Source organism: Colletes gigas, unplaced genomic scaffold, assembly GCF_013123115.1.
Source record: "Colletes gigas isolate AHSC1104 unplaced genomic scaffold, ASM1312311v1 Colletes_gigas_Sc00072, whole genome shotgun sequence".
NCBI classification, from domain to species: Eukaryota; Metazoa; Arthropoda; class Insecta; order Hymenoptera; family Colletidae; genus Colletes; species Colletes gigas.
Genome location: NW_025106701.1, coordinates 25,693 through 48,070, shown reverse-complemented (window position 1 = coordinate 48,070; position 22,378 = coordinate 25,693). Strand labels below are relative to the sequence as shown.

The following is a 22,378-nucleotide window of genomic DNA, read 5'->3' as shown; positions in this document are numbered from 1 at the left end:
CATGAATATTTTTGTTAGCATATAATAAAACTGAACCTTAGAAGAAATAACACAACAGTCTCCAAGCTTATAAATGGGCAAACAATTTGAAAATGTCAATATTCTAATGAATAGCGTTGAACTACATTTTAAAGAAAAGGGAGGGAGTGATCGACGAAAAGAGGTTTACGGTTTTTCATAAAATTTCATTATATGTTTAAAATATTGCTTTAAGTTGTAGTAGAAAACTTAGTACGAACATATGGGACGATCTAATGCTATTAAAAATACATAATAAAATTTCAAGCAACTATCCTAACGGTTGTATTAAAATTGTATTAAAATTGACAATAGGTGATACGATCGAGCAGGAGGTGATTCTATGTGCGAAAATAAGTCGAAGGAAAAGGAATAACATTTTTCAAAAAATCAAACAAGTTATGTAGCGACAATACAATGGCTTTGCCAAAGGAAGGGGAGGAAGTTGTCGAACGGGAAGAGATTTACTGTTTTTCATAAGATTCCATTATATTATGATGGTCAAAAAGTTCGTACGGTTCTAAATGTGCAAACAGGTAATTCTTTTATGATAGAATATATCTTCGTTCAATAATAAATTTTACGTCAAAATCTATTCCCATCTTTCAGATAGCTTCATAATTAAAAGTTAAACCCATAAAAAGTTAAACAAGCATTATTTAATGGCCTTTTAGAAATCGAAGTTTTGTCCATTACGAAGATTTTACAGAGACCGTATTTTAACTAAAATAAAAATGTCTAGAAAACTACTTTTGATTCATTTTTTGGTGACACTCTCTCCGTACATTTTACATAAATTTGTACAGGTTTGCGCTTCGTTTGTTCCTTTTCCAAAATAATAGCATAATGCGTCGAAAATACTCCATTTGGATGTTCATTTGTAAAATTATGCCAAAATCATCCTAAAACTTTTTCGTGACAGTATACAATTGTTAACTATCAAATAAGTATATGCTTTTAAGATTTGAACTGAAGTTAGTTGCATTTCACAGCACTTGAAAATAAGTATCGTCAAAATCCGCACGAAATATTTGACCAACCCAATGTGTTTAAAATATTGCTTTAATTTGATAGGAATATATGTATGGAACGATCAAATATTTTTATCACTGCGGTTTAATAGCAAATAACGAAAACGAATCCAATGATGTTTAATAAAATTCAATATACGTATAATAAGATCCAAAATGAAAATGTGAACTGAAATGAAAAAGAAACCTTACCAACGAAAGGTTTACGTTTCGTTTCGACTTTAATGAGTCGAGTTTGGGGAAACATTATTCCAGAATCGGAGAGAGAACGAAGAATCGTAATAACTTGATATATTTAAAAAATATGTTACTTCTTCTTCTGGCGAATTCTGACGCACCGAGAATAATGAGGAAAACGATCTCTGGTGCCTTGCGATAAAAAATTCGCATTGCGTTCGAGGAAACTTTTCTTGCAACATTATCTCAGAATTTAGAAAAGGAATTCGCGTCTTTTTAAATTGCACGCCGCTTCCGGGGAATTCTTGAACGCGTATGGACGATCAAAATTGAAGTTTTTTAAATTAAAAACTCTGTGATAGGTCAGCTTCTATTAAAGTTTCTAGTTATCAAAATATTTAATTTAGTTTTCTTATTCAGCAAGAGATTCTTTTCTTTCCTTTGCCAACACTATTGACACAGAATATCAAACAAGTTCTTCAAATTTGCTTACCAAATGCTTTACAGATGCACCTGATACACATTCGAAATTTAATTTTTACAAAACGAATGACTTAGGAGACATTTTGACTCCAAATATTGAGACACACAACGTGGAAAGAAAACTTTCCTCATATGGAAGTTTCTATAAATACGAGTTCGCAACAAGTTGGGAACATCTGTCCCCGCTGAACAATACCTACCATAAGTCGCAATCGCTGGATACCGAAAATAGACTAACTTTTTGCCTACATAAAAATCTTGTATAACGAATAAAAGATAAACAACTGTTTATTCATTAATGGTTGAATGAAAATTGAAATTTGAATTATAGATATTCTATCGCATGTTAAAGGAACAAAAACTTATCCGAGTTGTTATACGACTCTACGTTCAATTTCTATATTATTTTATAATAACTCACTATACTAATAAACCTGAAGACTGTTGTATTTTATTTTTTATAAGGTTTAGTTTCATTATATGCTATGAACGAATATGATAACAGGCTTGACACAATTTTCAAAGTCGATTTTCTTGTAAAGGAAACTGCAAACGGAAAAATGTTATTCCTTTTTTTTGACTTATTTTCGCCTCCTGCCCGATAGTACCATCCATCTGGCAACACCCTGTAGAAATAGTAAGATTGTCACCCATTGACATCTTTAATATGATTTTAATACAATTGTTAGAATAGTTGCATGAAATTTTATTATGTATTTTTAATAGTATTAGTTCATCCCATATATTGGTGCCGACTTTTTTATTACAACTTAAAGGAATATTTTAAAATTGTAATGGAATTTTATGTAAACAGTAAATCTCTTCTCGTTCGACAACACCTCCTCTTCCTTTGGCAGAACTATTGTATCATTGATACAAACAATACAAAACAAAAATGTTGAATCAAAAACTTCTTTGATTTTTCATTAAAATGTAGTTCAACGCTTTTTATTAGAACGTTGACATTTTCAAATTGTTTTCCCACTAATAAACCTAGAGACTATTGTATTTTATGTCTTATAAGGTTTGATTGAATTATAAAAATAAAAGAATAGTCATACAATCAGGCTCAAGTATGTTCAAAAACATTTTGTTGTGCTGGCCAGAGTGGAATCCAAGCTTTAACACAATATCTATTTGTTTTAAATTTTTATGAATCGTTGATGTTAGTATGTTTAAAATTTCAGAAATTCTCTGAACTGACAAACTTTGTGTGTTTTCTATTAAATTACAAATGTTATCCTCGTCAATTTCAGAATATCGGACGGCACCAACTTATGGGACGACCTAATATATTTATCAATAGTATTGTAAAAATTCATTGTAGACTTCGCAAACTTAACCCTACGATCAATAGTAGGGATTGTTAATAAATCAATCAAAACCGATTTACGAATATTACAATCATTAATCAATAGTAACACTGACTTTGTATACGATAACTTAAAAAGTGTTACACATAAAAATTCTTTTACGAAAATGTTACATGGTCATGTGACATTGCTCACTCTTAGCAATTTTTCACGTAATGGTGTGTTTGAGATTTTATGGTGGCGGAATGGTAACAGCGTTTAACGTAGGTGACGTCGATTCGTTCATGGAAAGTTTTGCACCTTTCATCATCAACTGTATGTGCACCGCCAAATTTTTCAACTTTATTTTTAACGGCGAACAGGTACGTCCTCAATATTTTGCGTACCAGTTAGCACCGAACGATCGCGTCGAATGAACTTAAATTCCGAATACAGATAAGGAGTCTTTTGAACATGATAAAAGACGATTGGAAGATATATTCGGCATCGAGCAATGAACTCAAAATTCTCTCACGACATTATGCAGTGGGAAAAAGAGTTACACTTAACTATGCAAGTAAGGTTGTTTCAGTTTTCAAAAATCATTTAACAATTCACAATTACATTGTACGATTGATATTTAATAGTTTCTAAATCGCATAACCGAATGATTGATTTTTAAATAAACTGAACGTTTATTCGTGTTGATTAGACACGACTCAAATAAGCTATATAGCGGAAACCCTCAAAGATAAATACAGGATGGTCTACGCAACTTGTGCACCTCCAAAGTATGCGTTGCTCAACAGTATAAAGAAGTTGCGTGGTTTTAAAAGGTACACTATGTACCTACACATCTATTAATATGCAGGGTGTTCGGACAGCCTTGGGAAAAATTTTAATGGGAGATTCTAGAGGCCAAAATAAGACGAAAATCAAGAATATCAATTTGTTGACTGAGGCTTCGTTAAAAAGTTATTAAAAAATTAAATTAAAAAATTTCAAATCATTCTGAAAAAATTATTTTCGATTGCGGGGATCAATTACAATCACTTTTGGTGAAAAGACATACCCCCAAAATCCTAACCACTTTTGAGAAAAAAATTCCTCGTCGAAAGTATAATTTTTGGCCAGAAATGTTTGCCCAAAATTTCATGTAAATCTTTAACACATCATAACTCCTGAACGGATTGGACAATTTTAATGTTTCAAATGCAAACGACGCGTATTTTAGTGAAGAATATGTAGAAATTCTAAACATATTAAAAAAGTTGATTCTTGACCCCCCCAAAATGAGAAAAACCCCATAAAAATGGTCCAATTTTCAAACAGCCATAACTCCTACAATAGTGAATATGAGCCGTTTATTTTGAAAGTGGCCTAACTCCATTTATACTTAAATCAAGATATTTAATGTTTACATGTACGTTTGGGATGAAACTATTGCATTCAGAGGTGCTCAAGAAATTGTTTCATGCATCCTAAAACATGTTAAAAATTTAAGAAGTGAAAGACACATTATAGCTTACAGTGACATGTGCGCCGGGCAAAATAGAAACATTAAAGTAGCTTTAATGTGGTTAAAAATTGTCCAAACTTTGGAAAATAATGTGGAAATCATAGATCACAAATTTGTAATATCAGGACATTCGTTTTTACCAAATGATAGAGATTTTGGCGTGGTAGAAATGTCATTAAAAAAAAATAATTTACTGTTCGTTCCCCGAGATTATTACGAGATTATTAAAAAGTGTCGGAAAAGTAATAATTTTATTGTAAATGAAATGAGACAAGAAGATTTTGTATCAACAAAATTATTCGAAGACGCAATTTTTAAAAGGGTGTTACATATCATTCATGCATGGGGCTGAAATGTTTGGTGACTTGGGCATTGGCTCGAGCATCTAGCGTGCAACCCTTTGAACGGGGTTGACTCATGCCGTATGCGCACACCCGGCCCAATTTTCATTGCCTTTTATGGTAATGCCCCGCCTTAGTACTGAGCATTTTCAACTATATAAGGGCCGCGGTTTCTTACTCGGGGAGCTCAGTTTTACCTAAACTCTTGGCACGACGTTACTGTGACACTCAGGGCAAGATCGGGCTATAATCCCCTTCAAGCAACTATCTACGACTATCTACCTTAGCGGTTTATAAGTGAGTGTCCATTAATCGAGTAGAGCTCCCGCGAACGCGCCGCGTAAAAGCCGATAACAAATCTTTCGCCTTCGAGGCAATTTAGCAATTGTACAACTTCTTGTAAATCCATAGCTGTACTTGAGCATCGTCAAAAATATATATTCAAGTTATTATTCCTTACGTGTGTTATTCACTCAAAGCAACCCTGAACCATATTAACCGTAAGGCTAGGGGTATCTCACGAACCCGGTACACCTTTACCACTCGAGGTGTACCATCACGACAGAGAGCAAGATCCTAAAACATCCTAAAAACCTACGTGGCTCCCAGGGTATAAAGCCCCTGGTTCGTCCGGACCTCCTTTCTTTTCCTAACCATACCCAAAACCACCGGTCGAGTACTGCCCCTCGACCGAATCCAGGATCTCGCGTTCCCGCTCGTAACAAGGGTAAAGAATTCTGATGGAGAATCAATAAACTGGTTAAAAATATGTTGGATGCGTTTTGTCAGAAATGAACCGTATAAAATTTTCTATAAGACATCAATGAATGAGAATGAAAATTTTAAAGTCCTGAATTTATTACCACGTCGGGGTAGACCAAGAAAGTTCGAAAATATTCTATTGACACCACTGTATAAAAATATCAGACAAATTACAACAACAAAATTCAAGGACATAATTGACCTATTACGATATATACCACCGGAACATCATAATTTCTTCAAATCCCTTTCACACGCACAAAATGTAGATGAGTAGTAAATTGTTTTGTAATAAATTTATGTTTGTAATTTTGTACGTTATGTAGTTAAAAAATGTTTTGAATGGCATAAATTATGTTTCCAAAGTGTTTTAAAGATATGTAAAATAAATTCTGATGGAAGTTTGACACACACCCGTAGCGTGCGCCTGTGGGTATGCGCAGAGGAACATGCGCGAGAGAGAACGCGCGCATGAGCGTTGTGTTGCTTTGCCATCACGTTTTTGTCGTGTCGTCGTTGTGTGTTGTCGCGTGTACCATGTATCAATTCTGTATCATTAATCATTATTAAACATTTATATATATATGTTCCAACAATCCAACAAGGTTATGGGCCCAGGAACGGTTCCCTTGCGCGAATGGAAGTGGAGATAAAAGGACACGCATAAATAGAAAGAAAGGTGTATTTGAAAGTGAAGTTATGTGCGAATAACCACGTGTTCCAAAGATTATAAAGAAATAAGTTCAACAAATAAATAAAGAAAAAAATGGCTACTTCAATGCAAACTGATCGGATAGATAAATTAAATGGTAACAATTACCGGTCATGGAAGTTTAATGTGAAAATGGCTCTAGTACAACGTGATTTATGGCAATACGTGAACGGTGAAGTTGTTGAACCGATCGAGGACAATGAAGCAAAGGCAATCTTTAGACATAAAGAAGACAAAGCGTTGGCCACGATTGCACTAAGTATTGAGCCAGAACATCAAATACACATTATGGACTGCACAAAAGCATCTGAAGCTTGGGATGCACTAACAAAGGTATTCGAACCAAAGTCGAGGCCCAGAATACTACAGCTCAAGAAACAAATGGTTTCAATAAAGCTTCAGCACGATGAAACAATGATGTCGTATCTAGGAAGAATAAAGACATGCAGCGACAGTCTTAAAGAAGCAGGTCATGAAATCAGAGATGACGATTTAGCATATGCAATGCTATGTGGATTACCAGATACGTATGAAGGAATTATCATGGCATTGGCGAACCTTGATGACGAAAAGTTTAAGTCGTCAGAAATAAAAGGGATATTGTTGAACGAGTACGACAGGAGAGCAGCGAAGGAGATCAGTAACCTCGAAGAAAGAAAAGAAGCGCACCATCAAACCAGAGCAGTGTCTCATCAAACCAGAGAAGCGTATCATCAACCAAAGGAATATAGGAAGGATGAAAGGAAATGTTTCAAGTGCGGTAAACAGGGACACCTTGCACAGTATTGTAAAACAAGGACACAAAGTGCAATAACAAAGTGGAAACAGGGTACGTCTAATGATAAGCAGTATAAGCAGAAAGATATGTTTTTATCGGAACTAAACAATGTTCAATTAGATGATTCTTGGTTGATGGATAGTGGTGCGACTCATCACATATGTAAACATAGGGATTGGTTTGTGAATTATAAATCTATAGCGAATGAAACAATTTACTCAGCTGATAACAGGGCGTAAGATAATATAAAAGCAATAGGAATCGGTGATATTAATATAGAGACTTACGTAAACAATAATACTTTTGATATAACTTTGAGCAATGTGTACCATGTTCCTAATGTAAGGAGAAACTTATTATCAGTTTCACAAATAGAGAATAAGCAGAAACGATTAATAATAGATAATCATAGATTAAGTATCCTAAATAAAAGAAATAAGACGATAGTGGGGGAAGCATTTAGTAAAAATGGGTTATATATCGTTAGAGCTAGTGTAACTAAAGGCAGGTCAGATTGAATGGAAACACATACATATTGTCAAAAACGATAAGTTAAATGATAGTGAGAAATGGCATCAACGATTTTGCCATATAAGTACAAGAAATATTCAAGAGATATCAAGTAAGAGTTTAGTTAGAGGCTTGGAAAATTTAAATATAAAGGATATTCATTGTAATGGATGTAGCATAGGTAAATCTGTGAAAGCTCCATGTAAGAGCATGGGAGGTAGACAAACAAAAGCCGTATTGGATTTAATTCATTCAGACTTATGTGGACCGTTACCAGTAAAATCAATGGGGGGTTCAAAATATTTTCTTACTCTCACTGATGACTATTCGAGGAAAACAACAATATATTGTTTAAAAGGTAAAGACGAAGTATCCAGTTTCGTACAAAAATATATAGCTAGAGTAGAAAGAGAACTGAATAGAAAAATAAAAAGAATAAGGACTGACAACGGATTAGAATTTTGTAACAAGGAATTAGCAACATTATTTGATAAATTAGGTATAAGACATGAGCGTACAATTGCATATACACCGCAAATGAACGGTGTAGCCGAAAGGGTTAACCGAACCCTAATGAACTTAGTGCGTGCGATGCTAAAGACAGCAAAATTACCTGAAAGGTTTTGGGCAGAGGCGTTGCTTGCTGCATGTTATACCAAAAATAGAGTCAAGCATTCGGCAATCGACGACAATGTTCCGGAAGGGATTTGGACTGGAAACAGACCAAGCGTGAAACATTTAAAAACGTATGGATGTTTGGCGTATGTGCATCTCTCGGGATACGATAAACATAAGCTCAATACAAGAGCGAAAGAATGTACAGTGACTCGCATTAATATTCGGACACCATGCTGTGTGCGAGATTATTGCTGTATATATTTGTTTACAATAGTGTTATTGAATTGTTTTTTTCGTAATATATTAAAATACTTATTGTAGTTAATAGAAACATAAACTTTATTTATTTCACACACATAGTTTTTTGCAAAATAAGTGATAAAGTCAAGAATGTCGAAATTTAACATCGCAAAAATATTCGGACACAACAGTTTACTGGCTGTAGTAAGTCGTTGGATCCAGTCGGTTATTTTGCTAGTGTACATTGTTTGTAAACATAACGTCTAGCGTGCATCCAAGAGTCAGTACTGTTATTGACTTCGTTAATAGTAGACGTATTATTAGTGAATATGGGACGAAAAGGCAAAAATACATCCTTTGAAATTCGACAACTGGTTATTTACCACAAAGAAAAGGGAAAATCATATCGAGAAATAGCCAAATTGCTAAATGTAAGCAAGAGTACTGTAGCAGATATTGTACACAGGTATATTCATGAAGATCGAATCGATTCAATTCGGCAAAAGGGACGTCCAAAATTATTAGATTCTCGCGAAGAACGCAAGATTGTTAGAAAAATAAAGAATGATCCTAAAGAAAGTGCTATAAAACTAGCTGCCGAATTATTCCAAGAATCTGGAAAGAAAGTGCATCCCGACACAGTGCGTCGGGTATTTAAAAACCATGGATACAACGGCAGGGTTCCACGAAGAAAACCATATATAAACGAAGTGAATCGTAAGAAACGATTAAATTTTGCTAAAGACTACGTTTCTAAAGACCAAACATGGTGGAATAATGTAATATTTGCGGATGAAAGCAAATTTAATCTTTTTGGGTCAGATGGACGAAGAACGATATGGCGTAAAGTCAACGAAGAATTGAAATTAAAAAATTTGAGAGCAACAGTGAAACACGGCGGCGGCAGTGTAATGGTGTGGGGTTGCATTTCAACTGCAGGTGTTGGTGAACTAGTTTTTATCGACGGCATTTTAGATAAGATGAAATATTTAGACTTATTGAAACAAAATTTAATCAAAAGTGCTGTTAATATGAACATACGCAATAGTTTTAAGTTTTATCAGGACAACGATCCTAAGCACAAATCGAGAATCGTACAGGAATACTTACTATATACCTGTCCTAAAGTGTTACACCCTCCGCCTCAATCGCCAGATTTAAATCCTATTGAGAATTTATGGGATCAATTGGATCGTAAAATTCGAACAACACCCATAAAAACAATAAAAGAATTAAAAGAACGTTTATTACAAGAATGGAAATGTATAACACAGGAATATTTAAATAAAATTATATCCAATATGCCCAAACGATTACAGGAAGTAATAAGACAAAAGGGTCAACCTACGAAATATTAATACTGTTCAAAAAATATGTATATTTTATATAAAATTTATGTAAGTTATTCACTGTCCGAATATTTTTGCGATGTTAAATTTCGACATTCTTGACTTTATCACTTATTTTGCAAAAAACTATGTGTGTGAAATAAATAAAGTTTATGTTTCTACTAACTACGATAAGTGTTTTAATATATTACGAAAAAAACAATTCAATAACACTATTGTAAACAAATATATAGAGCAATAATCTCGCACACAGCATGGTGTCCGAATATTAATGCGAGTCACTGTATATTTGTAGGGTATTCGACACAAACAAAGGGATATAGGCTATTCGATCCTTCGAAAGACGACATTATACATAGTAAACACGTAGATTTTGTCGAAGAATTATGTGGATTTCAATACATTTATGGAAAAGAAACATATGAAATACCATCTGACAACGAAAATAGAGCTAGTGATGTAACAGATGAGATAGAAATTAAGAAGGAAGAAGTGAAGCTGGATGAATCAACAGGTAATGTACCCGTAGAAAATGTACCGTTATTAGAAAAGGATACAGTAGAACCGAATGTGGATAGCGATGTTAGCAGTTCGCAAGAAATACGAGAAAGAGAAATTGTTATTAGAAATCCATGGGGTTGTAAAGGTAAACCTAAAAGATATTGAAATAAACCTAACAGAGATAATCGAACCTACAACGTTTGAGCAAGCGATGTCATTACCTCAATCTGAACAATGGAAAACAGCAATGGATGATGAATTACAGAGCTTGGAAAGTAGAAATACGTGGGAGGTTGTAAATAGAGTCGAACATATGTCATGCATCGGCAGTAAATGGGTTTACAAAGTCAAGACGGATCCCACTGGGAAAGTTGTTAGGTACAAAGCGAAATTAGTAGCACAGGGGTATGGTCAAAAGAAAAATGTAGATTATTTTGAATCATATGCTCCAGTTGCCAACATGTCAACTATTAGACTGCTATTGGCGATGTCAGTGTGTGAAGGTTGGCAGGCACATCATTTGGATGTTAAATGTGCATATTTGTATGGAGAACTAACTGAGGAAATATACATGGAGTTACCACCAGGATATAGCGAAGCAGATACAAAGGTAGCAAAAAAAAAAAATTGAAAAGACCGATTTACGGGTTGAAACAATCAGGTCGGAATTGGAATGATGCAATTGATATGTTCCTAGTTAAAAACGGATTCCAAAGATTAAAAGGCAATAACTGTGTCTACGTATATGATCGTGATCTCATTTTAACTATTTACGTCGATGATATAGTATTATTTAGCAAAAATGTAGATCAAATAAAACGAGTTAAAGTGTTATTAACATCACAATACGAAATAAGGGATTTGGGAATAGCGTCTTACTTACTAGGGATAAGCATTAAATATATTAATCAAACTATGAAACTGTCACAAGAATTATATATACAGAAATTATTAGATGAATACAATATGATGGAATGTAAAACCACAAAAACACCAATCGAGGCAGGTATAAAGTTATCAAAGCAGGATAGCCCTTCAAATGAAGTTGAAAGAGAAGAGATGAAAAATATGCCATATAGACGGCTGGTAGGATCACTAATGTACATAGCGTTGGCGACTCGACCAGATATAATGTATGCGACATCGAAGTTGGCACAATTTGTATCAGATCCCGGTAAAATGCACTGGATGCAAGCAAAAAGAGTATTAAGATATTTATCCACTACAAAAGAGAGATGTATGGTATATAGTCAAGGAGATAGTGAAATAGAAATATTTAGCGATGCGGACTGGGCAGCCGACATTGACGATAGGCAATCCTACAGCGGAATGATAACTTATCTAGGGGAAAATCCAATCTCTTGGAAGTCAAATAAACAGAGATCCATATCCACATCTACCATGGAGGCGGAATATATAGCGTTGGAATGTGCTGTGAAAGAAGCGATTTGGATAAATATGATGTACAAAGAGTTACAGCGACTGATTAGCATTAATGTACCGCGTGAACCATATATTATCAGATGTGATAATAGATCAGCTATCGACTTCACATTGAATAGAGTAGAGCGATCGAAGTCGAAACATATAGACATTGCATATCACATTACTAGGGAAAAGTGTGAAGAGGGATTGATAAAGCTGAGGTATGTATCTTCTGGCGATAATGTGGCGGATATTTTCACCAAAGCGTTACCACACAGTGTAATGACTGTTCATGTAAAGAGATTGCGAATGTTTATGAAATAGATTGTATGCGAGGAATAGATGTGTGCCAAAAGTGGGGGATTGATGGAAGTTTGACACACACCCGTAGCGTGCGCCTGTGGGTATGCGCAGAGGAACATGCGCGAGAGAGAACGCGCGCATAAGCGTTGTGTTGCTTTGCCATCACGTTTTTGTCGTGCCGTCGTTGTGTGTTGTCGCGTGTACCATGTATCAATTCTGTATCATTAATCATTATTAAACATTTATATATATATGTTCCAACAATCCAACAAATTCAGTATTGTTTTTTTCAATTTGAAGCATCTTAAATTATGTTGAATAGACTTGGGCACCTTCAAATTTTATAATGAATCTGGTTGTTAATTTTGAAAGTGGCCTAACTCCATTCTTGATCAGAAAACGCATATTATTCACTTAATAATTGCCACTATTTTAATAGGGACTATAAATTTAACACCCTTAGATACACTTAAGCAGTATGACTCATTAGTATCCTATACGTATATTTTTAAATTCATTGAAACGCAAACCTTTAAATATCTCGATTTGAAGATAAATGGACTTAGGCCACTTTCAAAATAAACGGCTCATAAGTTTCAATGAAACTTTTTTCTGAAGTATAGCTCGTGGATACCTACAAAAAAGTATTAGACAACTTTTCTGTAGGGCGTCAAACAAAATTATTAAAAATCAAAAACGAATTTCTAAGAAAAATCGTACTGCTGAAATTTTTCGGCGAAAAAAAAATTTCAAATCGTTCTAGAAAAATTATTTTCGGTAGCAGGGGTCAATTGCAATCATTTTTGGTGAATAGACACACCCCTGAAATCCTACGCACTTTCGAGTAAAAAATTCGAGTACGTGATCAAATTTTATTAAGAATTTTTAACAATAATTTTATTAATAACTTTTTAACGAAACTTCAATCAACAAATTGGTATTCCTGGTTTTCGTCTTATTTTGGCCTCTAGAATTTCCCATTAAAATTTTTCCCAAGGGTGGCCAAACACCCTGTATACCGAGAGTTTAATAATCTATATATTATTTATGGGTTTATCAAATTCCTAATCAATTTATAAATATATAATCTTGAATTAATATAGAATAAATTTATTTTTTTATGGGTGAAGGCGTTTCGAAAATGTGAAGGTCAACTTTGTTTTTTTAAAGGAAATACTATTCTTTTTATATCAAAATATGGAAGAGTATCAAATTTTGAGTAAAAGAGTGTTAATCTGCATTAGCCCTAAACCTAATAACTAATGAGCAATTTCACTTTATTTTTTATTTCTTTGTTACGAGCGGGAACGCGAGATCCTGGATTCGGTCGAGGGGCAGTACTCGACCGGTGGTTTTGGGTATGGTTAGGAAAAGAAAGGAGGTCCGGACGAACCAGGGGCTCTATACCCTGGGAGCCACGGGGTTAGATTTATAGGGAAAATGAATGGTTTCACGGACGAACCAGGGGCTCTATACCCTGGGAGCCGCTAGTAGGAGTGGACGAACCAGGGACTTTATACCCTGGGAGCCACGTAGGTTTTTAGGATGTTTTAGGATCTTGCTCTCTGTCGTGATGGTACACCTCGAGCGGTAAAGGTGTACCGGGTTCGTGAGATACCCCTAGCCTTACGGTTAATATGGTTCAGGGTTGCTTTGAGTGAATAACACACGTAAGGAATAATAACTTGAATATATATTTTTGACGATGCTCAAGTACAGCTATGGATTTACAAGAAGTTGTACAATTGCTAAATTGCCTCGAAGGCGAAAGATTTGTTATCGGCTTTTACGCGGCGCGTTCGCGGGAGCTCTACTCGATTAATGGACACTCACTTATAAACCGCTAAGGTAGATAGTCGTAGATAGTTGCTTGAAGGGGATTATAGCCCGATCTTGCCCTGAGTGTCACAGTAACGTCGTGCCAAGAGTTTAGGTAAAACTGAGCTCCCCGAGTAAGAAACCGCGGCCCTTATATAGTTGAAAATGCTCAGTACTAAGGCGGGGCATTACCATAAAAGGCAATGAAAATTGGGCCGGGTGTGCGCATACGGCATGAGTCAACCCCGTTCAAAGGGTTGCACGCTAGATGCTCGAGCCAACGCCCAAGTCACCAAACGTTTCAGCCCCATGCATGAATGATATGTAACATCTTTCTCATTTTCACTGTTCTGCAGAAACCTGTGATAAGGTTGAGTGTCCAATTTGATATTACGCTAAGAAAATTGTCAAGAAATAAAATGAAATTACTCAGTAGTTATTAGGTTTAAAATATTCTTCCCTATTAGACTATAAAATGTATAGCATTCCACTTAAAAAACCAAAGTTGGCATTCAAATCTCCGAGATGCCTTTGCCTACAAAAGAGACAAATGCAATACATAGTGTACCCCTTCAAACTATGCAACTTTTTTATATAAAATTTTTTTGTGCAATGCATGCTTTGGAAGTTATAAGCCATCCTGTATATCTAACGAAATGTTAATTTTTTAAACATGGTGCCCTAATGATTTTTTACGTAATATTACCTGGGGAGTCCATTTCGGTAAATAAAAATATGCAATTTAATTAAAAAAAAAATGCATCTGCATTGTTCTGGTGCACCGTTGCACATATGAAAGAAATAAAATCACAGAAAAATAGACACTATCGTATCATTCAACTTTTCCCTTCACAGTTTTTTTTCTATCTGTTACCTAATTCGAGATACAACCCTGTATAAAAGTACAGAAAATCTCAAATTTCATCCGCACCAACTACTTTAGAAGATCGAGAAAATGCCTTAAAACTAACAGAAACGTTCGTTTGATTTGTAACGTATTAATAATAACAGCTTTTCTGTACGGATCAGAGACGACACCCTTTAACCTAATAACTAATGAGCAATTTCACTCTATTTTTTATTTCTTTCTAATTTTCACTGTTCTGTAGAAATCTGTGATAAAGTTGAGTGTCCAGTTTAATATTTCGCTAAGAAACTTTTCAAGAAACAGAGACAAATTACTCATTAGTTATTAGGTTTAAAATATTCTTTCATATTTTGGTATAAAATGTATAGTATTCCACTTAAGAAACCAAAGTTGGCATTCAAATCTCCGAGATGCCTTCGCCTACAAAAATTTTTTCGAGCAATGCATACATACTTTGGAAGTTATAGATCATCCTGTATATCTAACGAAATATTGATTTTTTGAACATGGTGCCTTAATCATTTTTTACGTAGAATTACCTAGGGAATCGATTCCAGTAAATAAAAATATGTGTTTAATTTCTATATTATTTTATATTGAGATAAAATTACGAATTTTTGTATGAAGAACACTGCTTAAAATTACCGAGAATAAGTAATATAGTAAATTTTTCCTTTTTTCCATTGCTCTCTTTTCATTCTTAATCTTCTCGGAGCTCGCAATTTAGTATTTCTTATCGCTAATAAACCCCTTAAGGGCACGCGTTGCAACCATCTGACCAACTCGTGCGTCCTCGTCATTACTAGATACGGTTATAATTGTCCTGGTATACTTAATGAACGTTCAAGCAAATTAGACTACATCGAAATACTCCCTGTATTGTGCTCTAAATTGATATTAAGTCCAATGGGGTAGGAGGGTTGCCGTTTCTGGATGAGCGTGCGCCATGTGGACGTAACGGGAAACGTTCTACTTTCCGTAGCGTCTATAATTTACGAAGTGGTATCGAGAGGGCGATTGAAAAATTATGTCGTTCTCATCGACTGAAACAGAACGCCTCGAACGTTCCAATAACTTTTAGTGGACACATTTTATAGATCGAATGGAATTGTTGGCTTTTACAAATACAAATTATTTGGGAACTTTTAACGCTGGGAATGGTACACTGGTGTCTTTCGCGACATCAGCAAAATTTTCTTTATAAATTAATTTTTAAAATTTAAATAAAAAGTGAAAGTTTACTTTGAAAGTGGTATAAATCTGTGTTTCGAAAAAATCGACAAAAAAGTTTATATATGATTTAATGTGAACTTTTTATTTATGAATAATCTATAATTTGAGTCTCAAAATACTCGATTGTTTAAAAATTTCCTATAATCCGTAGATCGTCACAATTGTTATTATAATAGAGTTATTATGTATCTGTGATACGTAATAATAGCCTCCGGCAGATGGCAGAACGTAATATCTATCTTGTTGCTTTAAATAATTACAAAACAATATAACAATGTGACATGTTCACTAAACAAAATAGAAATGGCAATAATTGTGGTTCGCTAAAAATTGTGTAACCTTCGGAAACTAATGTAGACATAAATTAAACTGAGATTACATACCGATTTATTTCTATCGCAACATATGACATTTTTTTATGGAGAAAAAATGTTTCAACTTTGACACTTTGCATCTTCACTCTAAATAACTTGCTTTATAAATCAGAGATACTTGACTAAAAGTCTTTAAAAAATTATACATATTTCAAAATAGAACCATTTTATATGATGTTCAAACATGAATATTTTTTTTTTTGCATAGCTATACGGTAAATAAACGTAAAATAGATATTAAAATTTTTTAATCAGTATGATAGTCTTTAAAATGATCGAGACGTAATGGATCATCTTAAATGTCACATCTGAAAACAGTTTCTCTTTTAACTGTTATCGATTTACATAAAGTACATTGTTTAAATGGCAACCAGTGAACTATTGGTAGATGAAATCTCTCTAGACTTTTCGTTTTTAAAATATTTATTAAATATAATTTTAACATTTTTTATATATTGTTCAATAATTTTTTATAGTTTTTGAATATTCCACTTTTGACGATAAACAACAGTTATTATGTACAAATTATTCCGCTTAATGGTGCAAATGGGTTAACAAGGATTCTTCAATTATGTAACCCTTGCTAACGCTTCGTTCCTAAATTTGCATCGTCATAATTGTGAAAACGAAAAATATTCTGTTCTTCTCTAAAAGCATCTCCTTATCACGATAGAATTAATAATTCAAACCCTACAAAACTGTACCCTTATTACATTTATACCATTCACCGTAATGCCTACTCGGAAAGATCTTTCCCGAATTTCCATAGTCACGACTACGAAAATGAAAAGGATTATTTTCCTCCATAAAGGCATACCCTCGTCACCTAAGAATTAATAATTCAAACCCTACTTGGACAGCTATATATTAGTCCTTAATACATTTATACAGGGTGTCCTACGCAACCTAGAAAAGGTATATTGGATAAACTTCCGAAAAGAATATACTTCCGATTTTTTTTATACTCTCGATTCTTACGTATTTTGACGTGCTGATTATGAGTGTGATAGTGAAAATTGGCGCAAATTTTATTTTCATAGCGGAAACCATGAGAAAACCATAAAAATCCTAGTTTTTTTATTTACTTCCGTGAATAATGAGAATTTTGAAAAATACTTTAGATAAAAGTTGTACACCTCATCAAAATACACATTTTATGTCCTATCGATTTTTGTCATAAGAATAATACTTTCTGAAAAAAATGATAGGTAATTATTCACTTATACGGAGCCACCCTCGATTGCACTGTTCTTTACACTGTGCAGAGCTTAAAATTTTTTATTTTTTGGAAACGATTACCTTTATTTTTTAGTTTTCGTGCGGTAATTTCACTTTAACTTTTTTTTTTTATTGCAAACTATTTTTTTGTTTTCATGATATTGTTCTATCCGCTTTGTTTTCGTTTTTTAGAACAAACAGGTTCATTTTTTAGTTTATATGAGGTTGTTTCATTTCTTTTATAACGAACAGTCGTTTAATTTAATGTTTAATTGTAGGTTTAGGTTTAGGTCTGGATTATTCCTTTTGTGGATGAAGCTTTCCGCAGAGGGTAGGATCTCGCTACGCATGGAAAGTTAAAAATCCAATGATACAGAAAACACGTGGGCGAGAAAGCAGCTTTTCTGTATCTCTTTCTAGTATTAACTAATGAAATTAACAGTAAAACTTGATTTGTGATGGATGAGTTATATGAACTTTTGAACATTTAATATCGTTTTTCTCAAAAATTATTGTCTTTATGACAAAAATGAATACAACATAATATGTGTATTCTGATGAGGTCTACAATCTTTATCTGAAATATTTTTCAAAATTCCCATTATTTACGGAAGTAAATAAAAAAACTATGATTTTTATGGTTTTTCATGGTTTCCGCAATGAAAATAAAATTTGCGCCAATTTTCACTATCACACTCATAATTAGCACGTCAAAATACGTAAGAATCCAGAGTATAAAAAAAAATCTTAAGTATGTCTTTTTCGAAAGTTTGTCCAAAGATATATTTATAAAATATAACAATAAACAATAAGCAAAAAAAATGTAATTTTATTCGTTTCTATGCATCGTATTCGTCAAATTTTTGTTCCAAGCCATTCCTAAACTTGTTTACAAGGTGAAATATACAGGATGGTCCACCTAAATATTTCCTTTACTCTCAATTGAAGGTTATTTCAAGGACATGCCACCATATCAAAAAGAAAAATTTAAGCTTTTGTGCAATAAAAAAAAAACATTGACGACCTTAGAAATTGCGAAGAAAATAACCTTGGACCCAAAAAATTGTTTACGCTGTATCAGTATTTCGTTGTCGTATAACTTGCGTAGGAATTACTTGTTATAGCATAACGAGTAAAGGAGATATTTAGATGGCAATGTTTAGGTGGACCACCCTGTATATGTATACACATATATCGTGAGACGAAAAATATATTTGCGCCGTCGATAGGTGATTACGATCGGGTATCTCGTCGCGGTTCATCTCGTCGGTATTCTGTTATACGAACCGTCGGCTGATCCACGTGACAAGAGGTTCAAGGGATGCAGCAGGTGTTGGAACAAGTCCACCTCCACACAACAGAAGCACTTTCACGTTAAGCAACTATTTTCCTGTGTGTGAACATACAAATAGCCAGCTGGGGCGCATACTCGGGATCAATCCCGAAGGAAACTGTGCGCAGACACGAATATCATGGATGCGCGACGTATACGCGACTTACCCCGATCGAACTTGTTACTCGGATAGGTTTCAACGTTAATTGGAATCCTTTTCTTCGTCCACGACGTTACTATCCGTGGAAAATCGACGTTTCGATTTCATACCGCGCCACCGGATATCAAATCCTGCATACGAGCTTTCTGGAACGAAAAGCTTGCCAATTGTACGATACGACTCCATTTTCTGTTCGTTCGTAAGTCCAGGCGAGCTCTGATCGCTCTGACTGCGACGAGAAATCGAATTTTTTACGGAAAGTGACGATTATGTCATAAAATATGTAGTTATGTACTACAACTTGAGGGGGTATTGCTGTCTAGATTGTCATTTTTTCGACCTTTTTTGTGATTTTTTTTCAATGATAGGTAGGCTGTTTTGTATTGAGATTTTGCAGATATAATATGTATAATATATATAAGTATGTGTAGTATATTTTCCATAGATATCATCCAAAAGTTCCAGAACAAGCACTGAGAACTATTATTACTGCCACATAGTACATCACCTCAGATTCTTTACATAAAGATTTGGGCATACATAATATCAAACAACAGATAGAAAAATTTGCTACAGCACACAGGAAACGAATATTAAATCAGCCCAACGATAACGTCAAGCATCTAAATCATGCACCACAATACAGAAGACTGAAAAGGAACAAAAGGACCAATTTGCAGAATTACGTAAAAGAAGGAACATCACATGTAATGAAAGCGGCAACGCTACGGAGCGTTTACCGCATGCAAGCCATGTTTTTAGTTCATCAAATTTGCTGGTTAGCTCAATGAAGCTAGTTGTAAATGTAATTTAATATTAATAAAAGAAAAATATTAGAAATTGTGGGAGTTATAACTTTTTGTTTAAATGCGTTTTTTTTAAACTGACTTCCATAATATTTCAAAATCTAGCAAACCGATTGACTTCAAATTAAAAAACATTAAATACTACTATTTTTTTCAATATGCTAAGGACAAAAGAGAGGTTAAAAAATAAAAATTCGAAACTTGAAGTACCGCCATACCTTTATTTATCGAGATTTTGACTTTTCCCTAATTCCTGCTATAACGACACCCTTCCTAATAAACATAATGGAATCGTGGAAGCCAGTAGAGCACCTTTTTCAGAAGAGCCATTAAACGAGAAGTTATAACTCCCACAATTTTTAATATCTTTTAATGAAATAAATATTGTACATGCTTATAAGATGTGTTGAAAAATATCAGATCCCCTTGCATAGGAACTGATTAAATAAATATATATATAGACAATATTAAAATGTTAAACACAACCACTTTAATTATTCTTTACATATTACATACTTTAATATAAATTTTCAGTAATGCCGACCATGCGGTTCGACTCGAACAAAAGATACGGGAATCCCCGCACAATCTTCAACCTTATTATAGGTGTCGCTACTTGGCTGCGTGCTTATTGCCGCAAAATTATGAACGGCTCAACAAGATGAATAAATATATCTGTGAAATTTCAGTACAAAACAGCCTACTTACCATTCAAAAAAAAATTACAAAGAAGGTTGAAAAAATGACATTTTAGATAGCAATACCTTCTTCAGAGGATTTAGTCTATAACCTTTGAGACTTGTAAACTAAAGTTAGAAACCTCAAGCTTTCACACAAGCCCTACTTTTCTTAAATGATTAATGTTTGTCGAAGATGGAACGTTCAAAATTTCAAAAATCCCCTCGAACGACAAATTTTGTTTCTTCCTACTAACAATAATTCGTAGGATGGTCTAATATTTATCTAATATTAGCGACTCGTGATTCAAGGCCACTGAAGGTCAGAGAAGGAAAATAATTTATTTATGTCTAATCATTAACAACTTGAAAACTAAAGAATATAGGTACAAAATTATATAATAACGATAACACCGACGTACGAAGTTAATTAAATTGCTATCGAATCTTACCACTGAAAAGCAAAACCAACGGCGAACTCCGCCGTTTCGTTAATTAATTAAAGATAGCGCACTTACCTCATCCCACGCCACACCGGATTTCTTCTTCCAGCGACTAGAATATCGAAGTTCCTGAAGAAATTGCATTAATCCGAGGCACTAGAAATGAATAGTTACATTGTTTGCTCGAACCACCGCGAGACAGGCATCTCCTATTGCTCGTTGAGAGTCGAAAAAGCTTTCGTCAAAAGTGTTTCAACGAACGAATTCTACGACGATCATCCCAATTCTGCGCGTACGGTAACGCTCGACGAGTTCGCGTATAGCAAACGATAATTAGTCATCGTTAGAAATCGAATCGTTTCGGAGATCGTGCACAAAACGTTTAATTTTCGTATCTTTTTTTTTTTTCTTTTACCGGTGTCGCGAATTGGTCGGTGCCAAGCTATTCGCGTGACAAAACGATCGAGGAGAGGCCATGGACTATCGGTGTCCGTCGACAGAATCGGATACGTTTACTGGCCACGATACAAGACACCACTGTCTACGTAGAAGGTCACTGTTTCCTGCTATTAGCCAGCAAACTCGATCGGAAAGTCAAGCGATGATGTACGCCGCTCATATAATAAGCCGATATACCAAGACCGACTACCAACGAGCTTTAACAGACGTAAATCGCGACGAAGCGTAAGCAAATCGCCAGGAGGATTACATTTGCATGCAGCGTAACGCTGCCCCGTAGAAAGTAAAATGGTAATCGGTTTGGTTATTCTTGATTGTGCCAGTGCCGATTTCAACGCTCCACGTACGACTACGTCAATCATTCAAAGATATCTTGGTCGTATTATTAGACTTATTAATCAATTTACATAATGAATTTTTAAACAATAGGGTCTTCTATGTTGATACAGTTATTGAACAAAATTATTAGTAATATCGGTAAATCGGTTTACCGGTTTTGTCGGTAAATCTAACAACTAACCTTTAAAAATGTCAACAAACTGTTGTCGTATTATTAAACTTATTAATCAATTTACATAACGAATTTTTAAACAATAGGGTCTTCTATGTTGATACAGTTACTGAACAAAATTATTAGTAATATCGGTAAATCGGTTTACCGGTTTTGTCGGTAAATCTAAAAGCTAACCTTAAAAAATGTCAACAAATTGTTGACAATATCAAAATAAACATTGTTCATATTATTGGTGAGACGCAGCTTGATTTATGTGCTAGAATTATCGAAAATTGGGTATCAAATACTGTATTGTCATGTATAATGTTATTGAACATACATGTATAAAAATAAAACAAGCGCCAAATTATCTTTTGTAGTTTTCATTTTATTTCGATTCAAAGATCTATCTCTCTTACTAAAAAATTGAATAAATT

The 22,378-nt window shown here is 34.2% G+C and overlaps 1 protein-coding gene across 1 annotated transcript in view; it reads right to left on the bottom strand.

Annotated features, from left to right (window-relative positions):
- Positions 1–21,825, bottom strand: part of LOC122403760 (soluble guanylate cyclase 88E) — a 72,428-nt gene extending 50,603 nt beyond the window's left edge. The window contains exon 1 of the mRNA XM_043407492.1: positions 21,065–21,825. The gene's annotated coding sequence lies outside the window, so the exon portion shown is untranslated. The remainder of the gene's footprint in view (positions 1–21,064) is intronic.
- Between the last annotated feature and the right edge of the window lie 553 nt (positions 21,826–22,378).